Genomic DNA, 23,008 nt, shown 5'->3' with positions numbered 1-23,008 from the left:
GAATAGTTGAGAATAATATTAAAATAAGCAATTGTCACGGAAGCACCCCTTCCCATACTACATTTTGCTGAAAACAAGAACCTAAAGATTATGCAGTGGAGTTTCTATGCCCTTAGCCCCAAAGGAAAATGCTATTTGAGTTTGTTCATTTATGACAAAACTTCCGATGCTTACTAGGGAGTGCCTGAACGTACGATAGGTCTAGTAATACAATCAGTTAAACATTCTTTTTCATATGTGCACTACGCCCTAGAGCCATTGGGGAGCTGAGTAAGGTAACAGTAATTAAACAAACCTGTGGTTTATCACCTTCCCTCTTGAACAAAACCTACACCGCCAGTGCCCTAAATATCCTCTGTCCACTGAGAGTGGCACCTGCACCACGTAACCAACTAGGAAGTATTCACCCTCAAATCCCCACTGCACTTTGATAAAATTCTCACGCTGCTAAGACGAGTCTGCCGGACATCATTAAGAAATGCATAGAACAAACAAGGACAAGACGGGAACAGAACCAGTGCAGACTCGCAGCTCAATTTTATTCGGGAGTAAACTCATTTTACAGCCTCATACCTGCGAAATCATGACTTCTGCGAAGTTCAGAAACCAAACTGCGTTCTTTCCGATACAAGGCCATACACAGATCGCTCACACGCTTGCCTTTGAAAAAAAACTTCCGCGGGTTCTCGCCCCAGCTGCTCATTGTTGCTCTAAGAAATTTTTTTGCCTACTACAGGAAAGGCGGCATGATTTGTAACGTGGAGCCCTATGGCACGCGCTGCAATGCAGGCGTAAATAAGGCTATGGGTGCTATGCAGGATGCCCTAGTTGGGCGAAACTCGGGATTCTGGGAGCTGTAGTGGCCCCGTCAGATGAAACAACTAATGTTATCAAGACGTAACACTCACCGCTAGGCACGCCTCCAGTTTCACTAGGTTACCTACAGTCAGTGAGGGTTTATCATCACTTGGGCGTCCCATCAAGCACTTCGAGGGAGGTGAACTAAGCACGGCTCATGTGATCACAAGGTGTTTTTTCACTTGCTTATCGTTGCACCGAGTGCAAGGCCTTTGAAAACAAGTTTTAGAAACGACGTTATGAGTGCATTGATATTCCGCACTCTATGCCATTTTATAAGCATTTTACACTGCGCAAGGTGCGCACTAAGTGCGCTTCGAAAGAAAAATTGCCATCGTCATCAGCCTGACCACGCCCACTGCAGAACAAAGGCATCTCCCATTAACCTCGTCCTGTGCCAGCTGCGGCCACCCTATCCTCGCATACTTCTTACTGTCGTTCGCCCACCTAACTTTCTGCCACCCCCTGCTGCGCTTTTCATCTCTTGGAATTACATGCCCTGCCCAAGCCCATTTCTTCCCCTCGATTTCGACGAGGATGTCATTAACCCGTGTTTTATCCCTGACCCACTCTCCCTGTGTCTTAACGTATGTCATTTTTCTTTCCATAGCTCGCTCTGCTTTCATTCAGCTGAATCGTTTTCGCTAGCCTCCACCTTTCTTCCCATACCTAAGTACCAGCAAGATACAGCTGTTATATGCTTTTCTCTTGAGAGATATTGGTAAAATCCCATCTGTGATCTGAGATAACCTAGAATTGCGCGCCACGCTGTTCTTATTCTTCTTCTTATTTCAATCTCGTAATACAGATGTGCGGTCACTACCTGCCCTAAGTATAGACATATTCCCTTACGACTTCCAGAAGCTCGCTACCAATTGTGAACCGCTGTTTCCTTGCCAGACTTTTGCCAGAATTTCTAGAATCACCGTTCTGCTCTGCCTTTGTAACACATTGGTCGTTCTTTGCAGTTTATCTCCTGAGTGACTTAGCAAGACATTGTCATCAGGGAATCGCAACTTACTTAGATATTTTCCGTTAACTCTTATCCTCAATTGTTCCCAATCCAGGCATGGGAGCACCTCCTGTAAGCAGGTGGTTTATAGCATTGGCGAGACCGTGTCTCCCTCCCTAACGCCCTTCATTACCGGAATTTTACTGCTGACTTTATGAAGGGCTATGATAGTTGTGCTGTCGCTATAGATATCGTCCAGTATTTTTCGTATTTCTTCAGCACCCTGATTACGCGATTCCTTCACGAATTCTGAAGTTCTGACTTAGTCAAATGCTTTTCCACAATTTCTAAAGGCCATATATAAGGGTTGGGTATATTGTGCCCATTTCTCTATCACCTGACAGAGTGAGCTTGATCTATCGTCAAGTACGCCTTCCGAAAGCCTGTCTGATCATTTCCTTGATTGAAGTCTGAGGTTGTCTTGACTCTATTAGCGGTTAACTTGGTAAGTACCTCACAGGCAACGGGAAGTAAGCTGATCGGCCTGTAATTATTGAAGTCCTTGAGTCTCCTTTCTTATGGATTTAGATGTTATTAGCGTTGTTCCAAGCTTCTGGTACGCTCGAGGTCATAAGGCATTATGTATACAGGGTGGCTAGTTTTCAAGCACAATCTCTCCTCCGTCCTTCAGCAGATCTGCGGTTACTCCATCCACACAAGCTGCTTTCGCCCTTTTCATTGTTCTTAAACCTTTTTTTGCTTACCCACTTGCTCTTTGTGAATGTCCCAGTGCGGTGCGCTACTACTTCTCTCACTAACGTCCTGATAACATTTACTACTGTACAGAATTGTGTAGAACTCTCCGGCTACTTTAACTATCTTATCCTTACTCCTAATGACATTGCCCTTTTTGTCTCTTACATCTGGTTTTTCACTACGCCTAGCTGCCTCTTCACCGCTTTCAAACCACCTCCTTTCTTAAGGGCATGCTGGATTCCCGTCGTTATGCCGGCTACCTTGCGCTTATTCATTGACTTTGATACCTCTGCCAGTTCTATTCTGTCTGTAGTGTTTGATAAATTCATCCTTTGGCACTACTTAATCAGATCTTTGGTCTCCTTGACTAGCTTGCCGCTATCGTGTCGGACCAACCTACCGCCCACTTCTACTGCGCATTCCGTAATGATAGTGGTGAGATTATCGTTCATTGTTTGAACAATAAGGTCGTTGTCGTCATTTAAAGCCAAATGTCGGTTCTGCAGCGATATCCTGAATTCATCTGCTTTCCTTCTAACCAGTAACCCGTTAATGGGCTTCCGCTTCTCTGCTTTCATGCGTTCCCTCTTCAAGTCTTCGCTTACACGATTCTTTACCATCCTGTTGCCGCCACAACGCACTTTTCAAAGGAAAATCGCATCCTGCAGGATGCTAGAGTGAGCACATAGTAATTCGTCTGCTTCATCTTTTGTCTTGCCATGGGGGCTGTTCCACGACAGTTTCCTGTTTTGTCGTTTCAGGAAGAAGGTATTCATGACCCGTAAATTATATTTTTCTGCAAAGTGTACTAACAACTGCCCTGTGCTATTCCTAGAGCCTGTGCTATAGTCCCGTACTGCCTGGTCTGCAAGCTGATTCTCCCTTACTTTGGCACTTTAGTCGACCACCGGTAAAACATACGATGTCTTTATTAAGGCGAAAGACTTTAGAGGATCATTCTCGCAGCCATGACTCTGCCCGTCCGTCCATCTGTTACAACTGAAGTGAAAGTCTAGGAAAAAAAAATCTTCGAATCTTGTGCACGGCGAGAATCGAACCACCGCCCTTCCGTTCCATACCCGAGCGTGCTAACCACTATGCTCCGGCGACTTCCTGCCAACGCATATGCAGTTCTCCTTGCCTAGCATAAGGACGCTGGAGAGCGTTGGGGGAAAGGCTTTCGCCTCATCGCACTTTAGATCTCCAGAGTGCCCCCTCAATTTTTTTTTTTTGCTCATTGCCGACCTTCACGTGTCACAGAAGCTTTCTACGATCTAGTCATCATAGCTTGATGTGTGCTCGTAGGCCTGTGAAACTCTCAGTTTGTACCTTTTATTAAACCTAATTGCGGTAAGAGCCACCGTCTCGTCAGTCAGCATTATACAAGTCCTCGATGTTGCCAGCTATACCCTGATTAATGAAGAATCTCACACCTAGTCGTCTGTCCGCTAATCCGCGATAGCACAGCACGTGTTAACACCTTAGAACTGTTTGCGCCTAATGTGTCCTCCTCACCTCACTAAGCCCTATGACATCCATTTAATACCCGGTAGTTCCTCTAACAGCACTGCTGGACTAGCCTCAGTGGTTAATGTTCTAGCGTTAAACGTTGCCAGGTACAGTTTCGAAAGGCGGCCTATCCGCTATTGGAAACTGTCCGCCGTGTAAGCCCCATCCCGCGACATCCGTCATGATATAGCGATGGAGGAACTATTCCTGAATATAAGCATGATCGACTGCAGTCTTTGTAGAAGCGAGCCCTCGCTTTTGCAGGGCGCATCACAGACGTCCCTTATGCAAAGACTCATAGTGGTCAGGGGAGGTGCAACGCACTGGTCTCAGTCGACTCTTTCCTTTAAACCTCTGCTCCTGCGGGGCGGCGCCTCCATCGACTCAGCGCAGTTGTGGACAGCCGAGTAGTCACCGCAGACGTAGGTCGTCATCTAGCTCGTCGGACAGCGACGTTTTTACAGGTTAAAGGCGAAGATGACACCTTGACTCTTCGTTGGTTATGGCATTAAATAGCCCCAGTCGGTCACATTGGCGTACGCCGTCGCTCGAAGGGACCTCGGCCATGCTTGTTCTGCGCAGTTCCATCCTAGTAAGGATCTCATTTTCCGACTGTCAACTGGACATCTCAGAGCATCGAATCCAAGTCACATTCAACACAGTCATTAGTGCATAATGAAGACAATACGCATTTCTACGAGCGCGCACACAATAACTCCTCATTTCCATTTATGAGCAGGTAAAATTGCTCGTTTACAGTAGGTACAATGCGATTCGGGCGCTGTTACTAACAGAAAAAATTCTTTCACGGTTTTTGTTGCTAAAAATTGCCACCACTATAAAAGGGCAACTGCTTTAATGGAAAAAACGAAACGAGAATGGACACAAGGTTGAACAAAGACAAAAATAAAAGGAAATGCTACAAAAGGGCTAGTTAAATAACAGAAGCGATCAGGACGTTCCACGCCTAACTTACTACATACTACAAGAAAGAAATTCAGTATCAAAGTCATACTTTTATTTTTGAAATATGCTTCCCCCCCCCACCTTCTTGAATATTAATGCACTTTACTTCCGAAATTACATATCTGCATGAACTACCCTTTTACCACCTATTTGAACTTCACCCACAAAAATTTAAATAACCGGTATTTTTATTTTCTTGCGCTTCGGAAAACATTGTTGCTATTGGAGCTTTACTTCATAAGTATGACTACGATTTCCAAACAGTTTCTAGAAACAAACTGCAGACGATTACTCAAAATGTGCCGTGAACGACAGCGGCTGACACGCATTGACACGTGGATTTGCCTGGGGTTTCTGTAACTTGCTTCTGATGTTGTGGTGTCGAAGCCTCACTGCGCCTCTCCTGCTCGGCGCTTCGAGCACAAGATTGCCGGTCCTCGGACGGCGTGCACACTTGTGTGCGCCTGGCCTGTGCACACCAGTCGAGAAGTGGGCTTCCTAACTGGGCCGGCTACGCCACCTATACAAAGAGCAGGAACTCTTGTTCTTTTACCTTTCTCTTTTCAAAGAATAAGCACGGCTTTTTGCTTTTCATAACCTCACAACAGAGGAGGGGGCGCAGGTTATAACAGAGATTAGATTGGGCTAATGAAGACAATTGCCCTGCACCCACCGTCTTGGGACTCAACGGGCGCAGGTTGTAACAGTAGGACTAGCTCTTGTACACTAATTGCAGTACAAGAGTAGAGTGAGAGGTTCTTCTCATTGCCTTGCGGCGAACGGCGGACGCCGCTTTTTTATTTATTTATTTATAAGAGCCTCGAGGGCCCCATTGAAAGGGTTTTACATGAGGGGGCACAATACGCAGTTGATTCTTTCGATGGACGATCTGAGGGATGACAAGCAGAGTTGGTTCACTATGCCATCTGGAAGGCCATTCTAGTCCCTTGCTTTATGAACAGAACAGATACGCAAATGTCCGGGCAGGGGGAGGGTGAATGGCCTTCTCGTGGTTTGTGTGGTTCGAGGCGCGGTGGGCTTGGCTGATGATTGGGTCAAGGAATGGATGGTTGCAGAACTTCTGAAAAAGACGGAGTCTGGCAGTTTTTCGGCTGTTAACTAAGGTTCTTGGGTGACCATCAAGTTTTAGTTAAGTGACGCTTAGGCTATAAGAACGGGCCGAGAAAATTAATCGTGCAGCACTATTGGGCACTGACTCGAGTATAGTAGAAAGGTTATTTTCATGGGAGTCCCAAACCGCGAATGCGTATTCCAGATTGCGACAAATAAGTGTTCAATAAGAAAGTGATTTTGCCGATGGCGGTGCTAGTGGTAGGGTCGTCGAAAGTAACCAGGAAAACGATTTGCATCGTTAGTAACCTTAGCTCTGTGGAAAAACCAGTTTGGATAGCGCGCTAAATGAGTGCCTAAAAAATTACGAGGAACTTTAGCGGCTAAAGTGCTGAAAGGCGAAAGCCTGAGTGCTGCATTCTGCTACGTGATTGTTCACTGCACATTTTGTTGGTGCATTAATTAACTGCCAATTAATGACGCTTAAGCTTCGCGTTTAGAAGTGGAACGCGACAGCGTGTTGTAGCGCTGCCACGGAGTCCAAGGAACGCCACCACCCGTTCGGCACGATGCGTTGCCCTTTGAACGCAACGCTTTTTGAGGAAAGGAAATGGGGCTGTAATTCTCTGTCATCTCGGTGGACACCTGAGCCGCACCGTACAGGAAGGGAGGAAGTGTGAGTGAAAGAAGAAAGAGGGGCCGTAATGAAGAAAATGAAAATTGTATTTGAGGAAAGGAAATTACGCATTAACTGTCTCACATATCTGAGTAGACACTAGTCGAAAATTGTATTTGAGGAAAGGAAGTTGCGCAGTAACTGTCTCACATATTTCGGTGGACTCCCGTCAAAATTCGCGCGCGGTGACGTCACGACAATTTGGACCAATCTGAAACGCGGACAATTACGCCTTGCTCGTCGGTAAATTGGTTTCCGAGGAAAGGGAATGTGTCTCTCATATCTCGGTGGACACCTAAACCTCACCGTAACGGGAAAGGAGGAAGATGGGAGTGAACGAAGACACCGTATTCACTAGACGCACCTTTGTTCATTCCAAACCATCGTGCTGGCATGGCGGAGTGGAAGCGTGCTCGACTCGCACTCCGGAGACCGGGGTTCGATTCCCAAGCTCGGCCAATTTCTTACTTGGTTTTATTTGTTTATCTGGTCTGACTAGAAAGGTTAATTAGACTAATTAGTTAAGTAAGCAATTAACTAAACTCAAACTTACTTGGAGCATTACTATACGATCCCTTTAATTGGTTGCATGGTTAGGAGCCTAAGTATAATTGGCCCCGGTTGAAATTCGCGCACTGTGACGTGACGACCGTTTCGACCAACTGAAAAGCGTGACATTCTCTGTCGACAGCTCCTGCTTACAACGATGAGGCATTAAAGGCTTCCGCCTTAATATTTGTACGATGTCTCTGCACCGATTTTCAAGTTTTCGATATGATATTGTTACGGGGAGAAATATGTACTTACAACAGGTCATTGCAGATATATATAGAACAAGAGAAAGCAAAGAAACCATAGATTAGGGCCAGCGTCCGAAGGCACTTCGTACTCCTCGTCCACCAGAGACGTGTCAGAGCTGTGGTATGGTTTAAGCCGAGCCACATGAACGACATAGTCACACGGCGGGTGGCTGACGTCACAGTAGAGACAGGACTAATTTCGTTCGGGATGTTAGTCACATGGCGGAGGACTCAGTAAAGCCGGTGTAGCGGGGCAGCAGCTTTTCACAGTTCGACGCGGCCAGAGGGACACCACAAGAAGGCGAGGGAGAACGAGTAGAAGTGGACGGCCCGACATTGGTGGCCGCAAATAGCCTTCTGCTTGAATTCAGGTGCGGAGAGACGAGCGTGTGCAACTTGGCGCGCCATGGCGGCGTGTGTAATGACATCCTGTCCGTACTCCATGGGGGTAGCGATAGCGAGCGGTAATAGTGAGTTCAAAGGCAAGTGAGGATGGCGGCCGAACAAAAATAGAAAGGAGAAAAGCATAAAGTGTCATGGCGGGACGAATTATAAGCGAATGTGATATAAGGCGAAACTTCGTCCCAATCGCAATGGTCGGGAGGGACGCACTTAGATAACATATCTCTGAGTGTTCGATTCAGGCGTTTTTATAAAGCCATCAGTCTGATGGTAGGCTGTGGAGAGTTTGTGTTGTGTACAACAGGGCTGAAGGATACCGTCCACGACTATGGACAAGATCAACAAGAAAAAGTATATGGTTGGCGCATAAATTCAGACATATTTTTAATCACTGACAATCATTTACTCCTCCGTATACCAGGAATAGAACTGTTTCGCAACGTTCTTACTCTGTAAATAGCATAGTACTTAAGGAGTCACTGGCTGTTAAATATCTCCTAGTTACTATTGCACACACTCAGAGTTGGGATCTTCATATTTATAGTCTGCACCAAAGCCTTGAAATCTCTCTTGTTTATTCGGCGCAAGCATTAAAAAGCCGCCACGCACGTGAAATTAGCAGCACATAAAGCGTTTATCCTGCCATGTCTGAATTATGCTTCATGTCTGTCGGACCCTTATACAAAAAAAAACTGTTAGAAAATTAGATAAAGTTCAAAGAACTGCGGCTACATTCATTTGCAACACATAGAAACCCATTGATAGCACGACCGAAATGATTAGCTTGGTCTTGATACACTTAAGGCTAGACGTTCCGAATGCAGATTAAAATATCTTTATATTAGAAAGTAACACAAATTAACAATGATATTTTCATTACCTGCCACACTACGCACATGCTCGCGTTTTGATAAAAGAAAAATGATAGAGTTATATAGCCTTATAAACAATACCTTTAAGTATTCATTTTGTCCGGGAACCGACGATCTTGGAATAAATTTCCTAAGAATATAGTCCACAGTCCGAGTGCTTAACGGTTCATTACAAACTTGGAAATGCTTGGCTGATGTTCTATTTGTGTTCTTGTATTGTTTTTTTTTGCAACATTGCATGCTTTGATTGTCCGTATTTGATTGATATTGCCTTTGTTGATGTGTTGTTGTTGTGTATTTTTCTCTTTGTGCCAACTCATGCTTGGAGTCAAGCGACTGTGCAGTATTCCCAAATAAATAAATAAATATCGTCAGCCTCTGATGGTGCGATATGGCAATCCCGCAAAGAGAAGAAAAAAGGGAACTGACGAATAAGAGACATTTAACGGGCCTTAGAACCTAGAAACCTTGCTTCATTCTTCAGCCACGGTAGCCCACTTTTTAGGCTGATTATATTCTGCAATTTCTAAATGCGTGCCTTCATTGAAACTCATTTGAATGCGAGGCCAACAACGTTTCTCTTTCTTTTTCATTCCTAACAGTGGCGCCAAAAGCAGCTCCAGGTATGTCGGAACTGCCTGTCAAGTAGACTGTGTCTCCTTGCAAAGCGAGTTTCAGAAAGACAAATGACCGTGGAATTGCATGCAGTAGCTCACAAATCGTGCCAGATAACTTCGCCACAACCTTCCCTTCTACAGGGTAGCTTTCAAGAAAGGCTGACACCAGGGCTGACAAGAAAGAACACCAGGGACAAGTCCTCTTGCGTCTGTGGGGGAACTTGTCTGAAGATTCGAATCCCCATAACTGTCAAGACTGAAGGGGCTGAGTTAGGCACTTTCATTCGTAGGGAAATTAACGACCACTTTTTTAAAGCAGGCTTTTTCTCGAGGAATTACTAAGGCAGCTCTTATAATAAACTGTGACAAGACTCGAACCAATTTTTGTTTTAAAGATGGCTCAGCTTTGACTGGTGTGACTGGGGACTGAGTCTATCTCCATTATGTATACATGGAGGGGTTACAATGTTGGGCTTGCTGCCCCACCATGTATACTTGAAGAAGCTAGCTCCCCATCACCACTGAAGAAGAAGCCGAGTCGTCTTTGAAATATTGGGTTTCAAACTAAAAGATCTTTGGATGGAGACGTGTCAAATTTTCTTATAAGTTATCAAAACCAACCAGACATGCAATTGTATCGATATGTTTAGTTTACAAAGCAGCTCTGTCTGCCTGTAAAGCTTCACCCAGCAGATTGCCGGAGACTTGAAGAGGTTTGCGTGTTCTGCTCAAAATTAGCCACGTAACATTGGCTGCATTAGCTAAAAGAACGTCCAGTAATACCTCCGATAAGTCTTGGTATAAATAACGCACCTGGGTAGCGCAAGTGTTAAAGCCTCTTCAGTGAACAACATTTTTCCGTTCTTAGGTATTTTTTGCATCGCACTGCTCCCATGAAAGAATTCAAATTTCTTGTGCATTACACAGTGGGCTTCAGTACTCTCGAAATTACTGTTCGCGAAATAATTCTCGATCTTAAAGCTGGACATTTGGTGGCCCAAGATAAGATGGTGTTCTTCGGTGAGACAACAGCACAGTACCGACGAAGTGTGTGCTGTTTACTTCTACTCCGTCTATTTCTAAGCTGGCGCACTGCCACCATCATAAAATGATTTTGAACTGCAACCGTCTAAACTAGTGCAGTTTGAATAATAGTTTATTATTTTTCCTTAATGAGCTGAACAGCGTGTATAACACAGAACAAAAACTTTTAATTACGTCACTGCTCTACAGTAAAAATTATATTATCTCAGTCCATAAGAGAGGGGGCGCTAATGACTTCAAGAACTATATATCTATCAGCTTACTGTCCATGGCCAACAAGATATTTACTGAGGTACTCGGCAATATAATTAGATCAAATTTGCACATCGGTGAACTAAAAGCACTAAACTGGCCGTGTGTGTGTGTATATATATATATGTATACACACACACACACACCAGGTGTCCCATCTAAATGAACCAAGCTTTTAAAAAACACGGGGTGTCCTAGCTGCCTGAAACCAAATGAGGGTTGTTTAGAGTCACGTGACCTAGTCTGCAGTATTTTTTTCGTTCCTCAAGGTTGACTAATCAGTTAAGCTTATTTAACTAACTTTTTAATTACTGACTTGAGGAACAAAGTGTCAACGGAAAAGTTGTAGATCGCTTTGAGAAACAGCTTACTGAGACATTTGCAGCAAAGTAATATTTACATAAAGTAGCTTTTTTACCGGCCTTTAACCCCAACTGGCACAATAAGAAAAAGCTTCCACATGACAGCTGTGCCACTTCAACGTCCCAAGATGCGCCTTAAAGAATAAAATCCATTTTTTCTGAAGTCCTCTCCTCCATGAGACTTTGGGTGCACACTGGGGCAGAGAAGTGAGCGAGCATCTGGACACGTGAACACTTTCTTTTAAGGGCAATAAATGAAGCTACGTAAATCGTAATTTGACGGAAACAGCACTACTAGCGGTTTTTCGAGGCGATCTAAAACTTTTACTTTGACACTTTCTTCCTGGAGTTAATAATTAAAAAGTTACCTAATTAAACTTAACTCATTAATTAACTTTGAAGAACGAAAAAAATACTCAAGACTAGGCCACGCGACTATGAACAACCCTCAGTTGGTTTCACTGGACTAGGACACTTCGCCTTTTTTAAAAGTTTGGTTACATTTAGCTGGGACACCCGGTGTGTGTGTGTGTGTAGATATATATATATATATATATATATATATATATATATATATATATATATATATATATATATTATGAGAATGTCGTCTATTATGAGAATGCCGTCGTCTATTATGAGAATGTATTGTACTCAGTGAAAGCCTCAGGAGCCATGTGCCGTAGAAGCCGTATGAAGGAAGTCAGCAGCCACCGAAACCAGGAAGCATAGGGGATTGTTCATATTTTTCAATCGTAGTGTTGGTCAATGGGAGATCAATAGTGTAACTATTTTCTCGATTAAAGGTAACTGATCGGAAACCAGAAGGTTGCTTGGTTTATGGGGTTTAACGTCCCACAGCGACTAAGGCTATGAGAGACGCCGTAGTGGAGGGCTCCGGAAATTTCGACCACCTGGGGTTCTTTAACGCGCACTGACACCGCACAGTACACGGGCCTCGAAATTCTCCTCCAAAGAAATTAAACCGCCGCGGCCGGGATCGAACCCGCGTCTTTCGGGTCAGCAGCCGAGCGCCATAACCACTGAGCCACCGCGGCGAAAAACAACGACATGCCATCAGTGTGATAAGAGGCCTCTGAAATTCGTTCAGTGCTTTACTAACTCAGCTACAGCGACGGCTGTCCAATTTTCTGGTTTCGGTGGTAATTATCTTTGCTCATAACCTGACCTTGAGAGTTCAGCGGACAAGCGGATGAAAAGGTTGTGATATACATAGGAAGGAAGCCAGCAGTCTTCGAAACCAAGAAGCACAGGGGATGGTTTTTTTATTTGGTTTTTCATCAATGGAAGGTTAATAAAAGCTGGTAGCACAGACCGAATTTTTATTTTCTATTCTTGTTTTCAGCGAATGCAACAGCGGCCCCCAAGGCTTGAAGGAGGTATGTGCGTGCTTTGTATTAATGGGTAACCTTTTTTTGCGAAAAAGCTTGCAAACGCCTTCTAGTACCACAGAAACATTACTTTTCTTAGAAATTATCACACATATGCATCGAAATAAAGGTATATTTAACGCTGCTCGCAGCAAAGAAAGAAAGGACCGTCAACAGATGAGGAAAACGATTTTACTCCAGCTTTTAGTGTTGTGGGCTGGTCCGTGACGTATTTCAACCTAGGGCGCATTTCGGACACTGACACGCCAAGCAGTGGGCTACTATCGGTTACGCAGTCAACTTCATGAACACAGCGGGCACAGGAACTTCGAGCCAGCGGCACGATTTGTTTGTTATGCCAGCTCGTTGCATGAGGCAAGGACTAATGGCTCTTTTTTATGTGAAAATAAAACACATGGCGAAATTGAGGCCATCTTTGGGGCCAGCATGAACTTTGGGACGGAGGGAGGCACACAGAACACACCGCTGACTATGAACTTCATTGAAAAGAGCGAAACGGAGCGGGAATGTATAGAGTGGGTAGAGGTAAGGGGACGAAAGGATAGAAGGCTATGCGCATGGCAAATGGGAGCGCGACAAGAGCAAAAATCGTGGATAAGGCCACCTAGGCAGGCGTCAGCGGGAGCACAGAAACCGTTGAAAACTAAGCGACCTGAGCCTGTGTTACATTTTATTCGTGGGTACACAGAATAAAACCAACAGATAACCGAGAAAGAAGTCTTAAAACCGAACATGAAATATGAGCAACGCCACAAAAAGCACACGCTGAAAATACCAAAAGCCGCATAATAAAAATGCATCATTTCACACCAACTAGCCCGGAAGAATTTTGTTTTGCGACCGTTAGGAATTGTTCCAAAGACCTTTGGATTCGCGCGTTGAAAACTCACACCAGTCGACTGCGCCGAGACGACTGAGGAATATGCGGACGCATTGGCTTATGGTCGTAGCACGTGAGAGTGGCCAACCCCGTCCTAAAAGATCAGTTTTGGAAGTTTTCTTTATTGTTTCGATGAGGGTGGCCTGTACAAACGCAGTCAATGCATTCGTGTCTCTCTGGACCGGATATCAATCCTCGCTGCGGCTGATCAACGCAAGCGGCACAGCCATGCAACTGCTTAAAACTTAATGAATAAACAGCGCTAAAGGCGAGGACGAAGACCAAACAGGACGAGCAGTCGGCTCTTCGTCCTCGTCTGTAGCGCTGTGTACTCATTACGTCACTGTACCAACTAGCCCAGATGTCTCTTCTTTTGCTTAAAACTTGCGAAGGAAGTTTCGCTACATGCAATCTCCCTGTGAAGACTTCCACCACCAGCTTTGTTCAAATCACTGAAAAAGAAATGTCCTTCGCGTTGCTTACATTCTCGGCTCTAATTTCGCTTAGCGACTTGGGCGCCACCCGCCGGTGTCAGCACGACTCCCATCAGGAAATCCTGGATTCGCTAATCAATGCGCCTTACCAGAAACACTTATAGCCGCACTGTGCCCAAGAAACACATCAGTCGGAACTTTGGACAGTGTCTAATATAGCGCATCTTCCTCATCCAACAATCAAAATTATATTGATGGAGCAGTGTACGTGTACCGATGAAAAAGCAGAGACTTATGCGGCAGGCGCTGCAGCATGTTCGGGTATTCGTTGCGAAGGAAACAAGCAGGAAAAATCATAATAGAAGGATTCAGTTTTTCTGGCAGTAACAAATCTAGCTTTGGGAAGGACACGCTGCAAAAAGCGCCACGTCACTGCTAAGAGTTCACATGCACAAGCGTTTGTAAGCATAAATTGCAATTTGTCTTCATGTGATGTCCGCGCAAGGTTGACGTTTTATCGTGCACTGCCTTCTTGGGAGTAGAAAAAGTTCTTGCTAAGATTGCATATTTGGCACACCTTCATCTGCTACTTAACATAGACGACACTTAGGGAGCACCGGTTGGCATGTAAACCCTCATATCTTCACGAAGGACCCTCTGTGAAGCATTATGATTTTAGGCTGACGCTTTCTAAAAAGGACTACACGGCCAGAACCGCGACTGCGCATAGCATGCAAGATGTGGAAGCGGACAGTGATTTTTTTTATATTCACTTTTCTTTTTTTGATTTCTAGTGATCTTTCAACTCGTTTTTTTCTAAAACATGGAAAAGCCTTCCAGTTCAAGTGTTCAGTTGAATTACAATCGCTTCTTCCTCGCGTTAAACGGGAATTATCTTAGGCCATATTCGTAGATTACACGGACAAGGAATTCTTCCATGCTGAAAGAACTGTCCGTTTCTTCCCTGCCAGTCTGTAGGTGATGTTCCTTTCTGTGTTGTTGCAACGCAGAAGCACAGTGTGGTCTTGCATTATTAAATGATCCAGCATGTACTCCACTTAGAGCAACAGGTGCATATATATCCTTCTGGCGGCTGTTTTGTGATACAAAGAAATTGGACATTTCTGTGAATCTTTGTACTCACACAACAGCCAAGCAAACAAACGCCCGATGCGCACAGGTGCGTTTGAAGTGCAGGACAAAAATACGTGTTCTCGGACTTAGCCACATATACCTCCGATGTAAAACTGCTACAGCCCTCGCTCTTACGCCAGGGAGAACTAAATGCTGAGAGATAAAACTTTGCTTATGTCGGAAGAGTTTAACGTGTTGCTGGTCCGCAAGCTTGACACCCTGTTATTTTTTTCTTTTTCAGGTGCATACAGAAAGAAACTCATCAATGTTCAGACGAAACACTTTACACTTCCAGGCTCCACAGTAATAAGCCGTCATAATATTTCAATGCAATAAAGGTAATTGGGAATAATAAATCGGTGAAGAATTTATTTGTACAAACCGTCCATTGCTGACAACTGGCATCGTTTTTCACTTCTTGTTGCGTCACTGCAGGTTGATTGTCGGCCTTGATAGTGGTGCGGTCCAAACCATTACACTCACGTAAGCAATCGCCTAACGTGTACAACAGCAACCACCGAGAGTACCACTCTGCACTCGTAGCTGTGAAATAATCATACAGGAATCATGGAACTAAGAACATAGAACAGATCAGCTTGCCAACAATGACTACAGCATGCAGTCTGTATTGGAGCACCAGTAGTATACAAGTTAATGAAATGGCGCTGACAGGGTATGCTTTTCTTACGATGCATACTTCGCCGCACTGATCAATACACTGTGGTCCCTGAAGTTCAGCGCGGTAGAATATTTATAGCACACGATTAACCTTTAACCTCTCTGCCTTTCCACTTCTTCCTCCTCCTCACGATTCAGCCTATCCAATCTCTGCAGACACTTTAGTTGAAGTGCCTTGAGCCGGCATTGCTGAGAGTGGCTTCGGGTGGTGAAGCACACCAGCTGCATACAGAACTGACGCTGGTGACAGGAAGTAGCAGTAGCAAAGCGAGTTTCTCAGAAAGCAAACTAAAATTGGTGGCCGCCGGTAACTGTCAGTACCAATAGTGGTTCATGAGCTTCTCCGTAATAAAATGTTGCAGTGCAACTAAGATAACATCTGCGCGAACAGGACGCCAGAACTGTAAATGCAGAGACAGTGTCTCTGAAGATTCAGTACTAGTGATTGCCGATCTTAAAACGGTGAGACGCTGATACGCCTAAAAAGTGTCTCGCGTGCATGATTTGGCGCGCCTTCGCCGCCGTTGAAAAATCCTATAGACAACGCACCTACCTTTCTGAGAGATGTGCCAGAGCGATAAAAAAACTTGTAGAGATGCAACAGGAGCATTAGGGCAAGAAGTTTTTTGCGTTCTTGTACAGAAGCTTTTACGTTATGAGACTCTGTCTAAGATATCAAGGAATGAATTTTTAACATTGCATTCCAACCAACGCGCACAGATGTGCGTTTCTTCTCAAGAACGACACAAATAAGAGTGACCGGCGTTAAAAAAACTTCATTAACAAGAAACATCACCACAAGAACACTTTTCTGAAGAGGAAAACAACAATTTTTTGAAATATAAGTAACCATAAGGGCTAGCTTAAATAACTTTACGGTCACTTCCAATGCCCTAAACAAAGAAAGCGTTTATTACAAAAGAAAAATTATTATTTTTGCTTTGTAAAAACTAAAGCAGACTGCTCTTCTCATGGAAGATGCAGCTTTAAAAAACTGATCAGCAGTCCTTTCAGTGGGTGCAGCGTCGTGTTGCGACGTCTGAAATAATTGGCTAACACTAGGTTCACAAGCTGTAACAATGCTCGCACATTAATCAAATAACCATAGTTTTTATTGCAAGTAAATAATGTTCCTCTTTGTTCAGAAGTTAACGTCCATGTGCTCCGGCTCGCCACAACGTCACATTCACGCGACTTCTCCACCCTACTGCGTCCGTCGAGCACCTCCAGAAAAATAAAAGTAAAATGGAAACACGTCAGGGACGTTACAAGAAATTCGGGCCAGCTGTCAACTTCGCCTGTTTCACACCACGTGGCGCTCAAGAAAATAGCGGCCGCACTTTTTCCTCTAAAACACGTTCACGACTCTAGGGAAGGTTCTATTCGAGATACTCTTCATGAGTGGGGTTTAGAGACGTGCTCGTATGTGGACGCATTGTCTGATAGCCTTCCTGCACAACATCGGGTAATTGTGCTATTGTAGATGTCCATTCTTGATAAGTTTTTTCGTTGTTTCGACAAACAACGTAATAAATAACGGAAAGCTAAGTCCATATTCTACACGACGCCGCTAAAAAAAAGCGACTGGTTCGGTACACTATTTCAATTTTGCATTTTTATTACCCAAAGGGCTCTAAATTTTCCTCAGTTCCATGCAGGCCCATTTTAAATACCTTAATATTTTGGGACCAACGTTAGTTGTGGCGTCAGGAAGCTTCTCATTTTCAAAAGTTTGACATCACCTAGAACTTGAATCTTGTGGAAAATCTAAGTACATTTTCTATATCATTAGCCATACCAAGAAACGCGGCTTTTCCTTTTGCAGCGCTTTAGGTTGCAAAGCATAGCGGCGCTAGCTATGAACTGTTCAATATTGCTAACAACCATCTACGCCATCCCCGCATAGTAAACAGAAATCTACCTCAAGCCCGGTCGCTCAAGAGACTAACCAAACCGAGACTGCTAGCATGCGGTAGGGCGCGAACCGATTGATCAACAACTTGAAGTGGCAACGTTGTTGTTCCGACGTGTGTGGTGAACACCTGAAGGGAGAATAGATTTGTAATAAGGCAGTAATTATTCATTGGCATCCACCCAAGCGGAGCTATGCGGCTAGACAGCAAAGCCATAAAGCGTTCACAGACACTATTATTTGAAGAAAAATCTGTTCTGCAGCGGCATTCCAACTCGAGGCCACCGACCTACCAGGCCAGTAGCAGTACCAACTCACCTAAGCCAGATAGCTAGCATATGGTAAAGCGAGAGCGAACTGTTAAACTACTGGAAGTGGGTACGGTATTGGCCCAATGTTTTAGAAACTCCATCAAGGCGGAGTTGATGTATAATTACAAGTAATTTATTTATATTGTACCCGGACGCCGGTACACCGTTCTCACAGTACTTGGCAAGAGCACTGAGCAGAGCCGACCGATCGTAGAGCTGAGCAGAAGACGACGAAGTCCGGTGCGTGACAAAGGACGACGACAGACCGCACGGGGACACCGGTAGAGTGTCTAAATTAAGTGTAGCAATATAATGTAGACCTCAAGCGCTCCTGAGAGGGGTATTTCATAATGGGAAATACAATACAATGCCAAATACTAGTACGAAATGAATGACACTGGGTTCAGAGCACAATATTTTCTATGGCTTTATTGAAATGAACGGTACTGGTATGGAGTGCGGCTTCGGCAGGCAGACCATTGTAGTGGACTGCTATTTGATTTGGACAGAGAAAGAATGTAGCTGCGCAGTAGCACGTGCGCGAGGTAGATAAACGGATGTCCCATTGCTGTGCGCTACTGCCTCTCTCATTACGTTGGCTACTGTATAGATTTGCGTGGAACTCGGCGGCTGTTTTACATACGTTATCCATATTGCGAATGAGATTAGACTCTTTGCCTCTTAGGGCATAAGCCAGGTTTTCACCTGTGCCTAGTAAAATTACTAGGTATTTACTCAAGTAATCGCAAATACCATCAGGACAACCTTATACTTCACTCAATCAAATGGTCAGGCAGGCTTCCTAAAAGATAGTCGACAAGAGATCACACTCACACTATCAATCAGGTGGCAGAGAAATGAGCACAATATAACCAACTTGTATATACAGCGTTCATCTATTATGAAAAAGAACTTCATTCAGCGGAAACCTCACCAGTCACACATGCATGGCCGAATCAGGGTGTAGGAGAGTCTTATGTGAGAATACTGGAAGATATCTATAACGACTGCACAACCAGCACAGGCCTTCATAAAGTCAGCAGAAAAATAAGAAAAGGTGTCAGGCAGGGAGACACAATTTCGTCAATGCTATTCACTGCTAGTTTACTGGAGGTGTTGCCAGGCCTGGATTGGGAACAGTTGGGGATAAGAGTCAATGGAGAATACTTAAGTAAGCTTTTATTTGCTGATGTAATTGCCATGCTTAATCACTTAGGACATGAACTGCAAAGCATGATCAATGAGTTACACAGGCAAAGCAGAACGGTTCGTCTTAAAATTAGCTTGCAGAAAACCAACGTATTGTTCAACAGTCTCGCAAGAGAACCGCAGTCCAGTCCAAAATTGGTAGCGAGGTGCTGGAAGTTGTAAGGGAATACATCTACGTAGGACAAATAGTAGCCTCTGATCCGGATCATGACAGGAAAATAACTAGAAAAATAAGAATGGTGTGGAGCGCATATGGCAGGTCCTCTAAGTTCATGAATGACAGTTTGCCAATATCCCTCAAAAGAAAAAAATACAGCAGCTGTATCTTGCCGGTGCTCACCTATGGGGCAGAACAGTTGGGGCTAACGAAAACGGTTAAATTTAAGGTAAGGACAACCCAGCGCACTATGGGAAAAAAATGATAGGTGTTAAAGACGGAGGTTTATTGAAGGCAGTGGGACCTCAGGAGCAGGGCGGCAACAGTCCGCGGTCAACCAAAGCGAGCCCAAAGCACGAGCACCGATGGCGATTCCGCCGCTACACAGAATGTTCGTCTTCGTCTTTACAATTGCCCCCGGGGAGAAAAGGAGACAACCTGGTGACTCAGGGCGCAGGCAGGATGGCTCGGTCGTAGAATGGCTTGAGGCGCTGGACGTGAACAGTCTCGCGTCCACGGCGGCGCCGATCAGAAGACGAGATGAGAGGTTCTATAGTGTAATTAACTGCAGATGTGCGCTCTAGGACACGGTATGAGCCATGCTACTTGGCAAAAAATGTTGATGACAGGCCCGGAGTATTTGTTGGTATCCAGAGACACACAAGGGAGCCATTGGAGAAGTGTGGCGTTGCTTGATTGAGGTCATGGCGGGATTTTTCTCTGCACTGAGTGTCAGCCGTGAGAGCACGGGCGATGCGACGACAGTCTTCGGCGTACCGGCCGGCTTCAGAAAGAGGTGTATACTGGGAACCATCAGGTTGGTACGGCAGAATGGTGTCGATGGTAGCAGAAGGGGGACGCTGCAAAGGAGAAAGAAAGGAGAGAAGCCGGTAGTGGACTGCGTTCCGGTATTGTACGCATAGGTTACATACGGAAGGACAAGATACCAGTTTGACTGGTTTGAAGAGACATACATAGACACCATATCACCGAGGGTACGGTTAAAGCGCTCGATGAGACCGTTGGTTTGCAAAGCTGGTGCGATGAATTATATTGCACTTGGTGAGCAGTGCTGTCACAACATCCGACAAGAAGACGGGGCCTCTGTCACTTAGCAATTCGCGAGGGGCGCCGTGGGTTTAAAATAAACGAGGCAACTTCGGAAGCTGTGGCAACCGGAAGGGCGGCGGTTTCGGCATACCTTGTCAAATGGTCAACCGCGACGATAGCCCAGCGGTTGCCGGCTGAAGTGTACGGGAGGGGACTGTATAAATGAATGCCGACGCGGTCAAATGGGCGTGACGGGCAAGGTGGCGGCTGCAGATCTTCAGCAGAACAATGGGGGGGGGGGGGGGGAAGGGGGTGGCTTGCGACGTTGACAGGTAAGGCATCACCGCACCTCTTTGCGGATAAGCGTGTACATGCTACGCCAATAATATCGCAGTCGGATGTGATCGTAGGTCTTGAACACTCCGACATGAGCACACTCCGAGTCAGCTTGAAAATGGACGCAGGCTTCCGAGCGAAGGTGACGGGGAATAACTAGCAACCACTTGCGGCCATCTGAGGTGTAGTTGCGGCGATAAATGAGCTTATCACGGATTAAGAAATGGGAAGCATGGTGGCGAAAAGCCCGCGTAGGCGAAGTAGCCGTAGGGTTGGTGAGGAATTCAATAAGAGAAGAGATCCATGCGTCGGCACGCTGCGCCGTAGGCATGACGCTGATGAGAAGCATCGGTGAGGAGGCGTCGAAGGTGGAAAAGCTGGAAATATTGACTGGAAGTGGGCAGCGGGATAGAGCATCGGCGTCTTGATGTTTGCGGCCAGTACGATACACGACGTGGATATCGTATTCCTGTAGGCGAAGAGCCCACCTCGCGAGGCGACCGGATGGGTCTTTCAGAGAGGAAAGCCAGCACAGTGCATGGTGGTCGGTCACGACTTCAAACGGGAGGCCGTAGAGGTAAAGCGGAACTTGGTAAGGGCGCAAATTATTTCCAGATACTCTTTTTCAGTGACCGAATAGTTAGATTTAGCCTTTGTGATCGTGCGGCTGGCATAGGCAACGGCGTATTCGACGAAGCCACATTAGAGTTGTGCGAGTACGGCGCTGAGGCCTACGCCACTGGCGTCAGTATGGACCTCGGTAGGTGCCGTCGGGTCGAAATGGCACCGTATCGGCGGTGCGGTGAGGATACGGCGCAAGGAATCGAAAGCGTTGTCACAAACTTGGGAGCATTGCGAAATATCGCAACTGCCGGACAGAAGTTGCGTCAAAGGTGCAGCAAATGAGGCGAAGTTGCGTGTAACCTACGGAATTAGGAGCACAGACCGAGGAAGCTGCGCAGTTCCTTGATAGAGGTAGGCCGAGGAAATGCAGCCACAGCACAAAGTTTAGCCGGGTCCGGACGGACACCGTCCTTGGAAACAACGTGGCCTAAAATGGTAAGTTGGCGAGCGGCAAAATGACACTTCTTTAAGCTGAGCTGGAGGCCGGCGTCAGAGAGGCAGGTGAAAACGTGCTTCAGGCGGGTGAGGTGAGTGTCAAAGTCAGGCGAAAACAGGACAATGTCGTCGAGATAACAGAGGCAGGTCTTCCACTTTAGCCCACGCCAAATGGTATCCATCATCCTCTCAAAGGTGGCAGGAGCATTACAAAGGCCGACAGGCATCACAGTAAATTCATATAGGCCGCCAGGGGTTACAAAGGCTGTTTTGGGGCGATTGGCCTTTTCCATGAATACCTGCCAGTACCCGGAACATAAATCTAAAGAAGAAAATATTTGGGCACCTTGCAAGCAGTCTACCGAATCATCGATGCGTGGCAGGGGATAGACGTCCTTGCGCGTGATCTTGTTAAAGGGGCCCAGAAACACAATCTTAGTTAACTGTTTTGCCTGTTGATTGCATACAGTGAGTTATAATGGTGCTATTAGCGTCGGTAATACCGCGTGCATTCCGTTCTTTAATATTTTAATGTCCTCCCAAAAACAACTTCATGGCTCTGATGGTGTCGCCACACAGTGGCGGGTTTTTAGCAGCGGATATGACATCACCTGGCGCGAGCTTGATGACCGGACAAACAGTAAATATACTGCAAATTGTGTGAATAAATAGAGACACATTTTGTCACCCGTCTGCGTTTTATATTAGATCAACAAAAACAACTTGCTTGTCTTAGATAAAAGCCCTGCAAAGCAAGTAAAACAAAAATACACCACCAGGGGCGCTCTGGCATGGAAACAACGCTGCCAGTCTCAGCAAGAACGAGTTACAGAGAGCAGGCAACCATGGAGTACAAACTTCCGCGACGTGCTCTGGCTGGCTGTTTTGATTGGTTGCGCCAGGTGCCGTCATTGGGAGAGCGAAATAGGAGTGGGAAGCTCCGCCAAAATCGAGTTGAGGGCAGCGTTTTGTTTGCTTGTATTTTGAAATTTCTTCACTGAATAACTCCCGTTCCTGTGCATCGATTCCTGTAATTCTTTTTAAGTCAGCATCTGTATGACATAAAGAACCCACCTGAAGTATAGCCGATATTCCCCCAGGCAGTGTTTCGCAGCCCCTTTAAGGCGGCGGTAGTCTACACAGAAACGGATGGAGCCGTCTTTCTTTTTGACAAGCATGAAGACGCATGAAGAAGAAGACGATGATTAGAGGGCCGGCTGTCTGACACCGGTCCGTAATTTTCGGCTTTATTTTCTCACTTCAAAGGTTTTCCAGTTTTTTTTTGGAGTGTGTCCTCGA

General features: G+C 45.4%; 1 long non-coding RNA gene across 1 annotated transcript in view; it reads left to right on the top strand.

The window, feature by feature from the left end:
• Positions 1-15,345, top strand: part of LOC149356125 (uncharacterized) — a 176,692-nt gene extending 161,347 nt beyond the window's left edge. The window contains exons 8-10 of the long non-coding RNA XR_016289792.1: positions 9,465-9,485; positions 12,504-12,537; positions 15,239-15,345. This is a non-coding gene — a long non-coding RNA (uncharacterized LOC149356125). The remainder of the gene's footprint in view (positions 1-9,464; positions 9,486-12,503; positions 12,538-15,238) is intronic.
• The last annotated feature ends 7,663 nt before the right edge of the window (positions 15,346-23,008 follow it).

The sequence above is a fragment of the Amblyomma mixtum genome, chromosome 3 (genome assembly GCF_055824585.1).
Source record: "Amblyomma mixtum isolate Tamu chromosome 3, ASM5582458v1, whole genome shotgun sequence".
Taxonomy (NCBI): domain Eukaryota; kingdom Metazoa; phylum Arthropoda; class Arachnida; order Ixodida; family Ixodidae; genus Amblyomma; species Amblyomma mixtum.
Note: the sequence above shows the minus strand (reverse complement) of the source record. Positions and strands in the feature narration are given on the sequence as shown.